This window comes from Theobroma cacao, chromosome 10 (assembly GCF_053813885.1).
Source record: "Theobroma cacao isolate CCN51 chromosome 10, ASM5381388v1, whole genome shotgun sequence".
Lineage (NCBI taxonomy): Eukaryota > Viridiplantae > Streptophyta > Magnoliopsida > Malvales > Malvaceae > Theobroma > Theobroma cacao.
In genome coordinates, this window is record NC_142648.1 from 16,367,325 (window position 1) to 16,369,278 (window position 1,954).

Here is a 1,954-nt window from a genome sequence, read left to right on the forward strand (position 1 = left end):
CAAATCAGTCATGTGTTGTTGGTTAAAGGCTTAAAGCATAATTTAATACGTATTAGTCAATTATGTGATAAAAGATTTAAAGTATGTTTTGTTTCAACTAAGTGTGAAGTAATAGATATGAGTACAAATAAAATCTCATTTATAGGAAAAAGATTGAAAAATATGTATGTAGTTTTTCTTGAGGATCTTGAAGTAAATAGTGAGGTATGTCTTGTTGCAAATGCTGAAAATGATAGTTGGTTGTAGCATAGAAGATTACGACATGTAAGTTTGCATACTATGTCAAAATTGATTAGAAAGAATTTAGTAGTTGGGTTGCCTGATTTACAATTTGAAAATGACAGAATATGTGATGCTTGTCAACTAGGAAAACAAGCTAGAACATCCTTTAAAACTAAAAAGACAGTGTCAACATCTAGACTTCTTGAATTGTTACACATTGATCTATTTGGTCTAATAAGCACAACTAGCTTAGGACGAAAATCTTATGGCTTTGTAATAGTTGATTACTATTTTAAATATACTTTGGTGTATTTTCTTGCTCATAAGAATGATGCTCTACATGCATTCTTAAGTCATTATAAGGAAGTAGAAAATGAAAAAGGACTAGCTATAATTAGCATAAGGAATGATCTGGAAGAGAATTTGAAAATGATGAGTTTGAAAAGTTTTTCAATGAAAAGGGGTTGGATCACAATTTTTTGCACCTAGAACACCCCAGCAAAATAGAGTTATAGAGAGAACAACCTACCCAAATATCTTTGGGCTGAGGCAGTAAATACAGCAGCTTATATTCTTAATAGAGTCTCAATAAGACCCTTGATTTCAAAGACTCCATATGAACTTTATAAAGGTAAGAAACCAAATATTTCTCACCTTAGGAGTTTTGGTTGTAAGTGCTTTGTATTGAACAATGGAAAACAGCCCCTAGGGAAGTTTGATGCAAAGAGTGATGAAGCAATATTTTTAGGATATGCATTAAACTCAAAGGCTTATAAAGTTTTTAACAAAAAGACCTTAACCGTTGAATATTCAATTCATGTAGTTTTTAATGAGTCAAATGCTTTACAAAAAGAAATTCATGATGATGATGATGATGTAGAAGTCCTAGACAAACAAATGGAGGAAATGAGTTTAGAAAACAACAAAAATAATGAAGAAAGCTCACCTAGAAGAGAAAATGAAACTCTACCTCTAGAAAATCTGCAAATAGCAAAAAATTAGCATGATGATCTACCAAGGAGTTAGAGATTTGTAAGAGATCACTCATAAGACCAAATAATAGGTGACATTTCACAATGAGTTAAAACTAGGAAAGCAACTAGAGAAACTTGTGAGTTTTCAGCTTTTATATCTCAAATTGAACCTAACTTTGAAGAAGCTGAAAAAGAATAAAGTTAGATAATGGCCATGCAAGAAGAACTTGATCAATTCACAAGGAGTCGTGTATAGTCATTGGTGCCTAAACCTTCAAATCACCATATTGTTGGTACAAAATGGGTATTTAGAAATAAGGTAGATGAGCAAGGAAATGTAGTTAGAAATAAAGCTAGGCTGGTTGCAAAAGAATAAAACCAAGAGGAAGGAATAGATTATGATGAGACCTTTGCCCCCATTGCTAGGATTGAAGCCATAAGGTTGTTGCTAGCTTTTGCATGTTTCATGAATTTTAAATTGTTCTAAATGGATGTAAAAAGTGCATTTTTAACTGGATTAATTCAAGAGGAAGTATATGTGGAACAACCACATGGTTTTGAAGACTTTGGAAAATCTGATCATGTTTTCAAACTTCATAAAGCCTTGTAGGATTGAAACAAGCTCCTAGAGCTTGGTATGAAAGGCTTTCAAAATTTTTAGTTGAAAAAGGGTATGATAGACGCAGCATCGATACTACATTGTTCATTAAGAGATATCTAAATGATTTAATTATTGTGCAAATATATGTGGATGACAT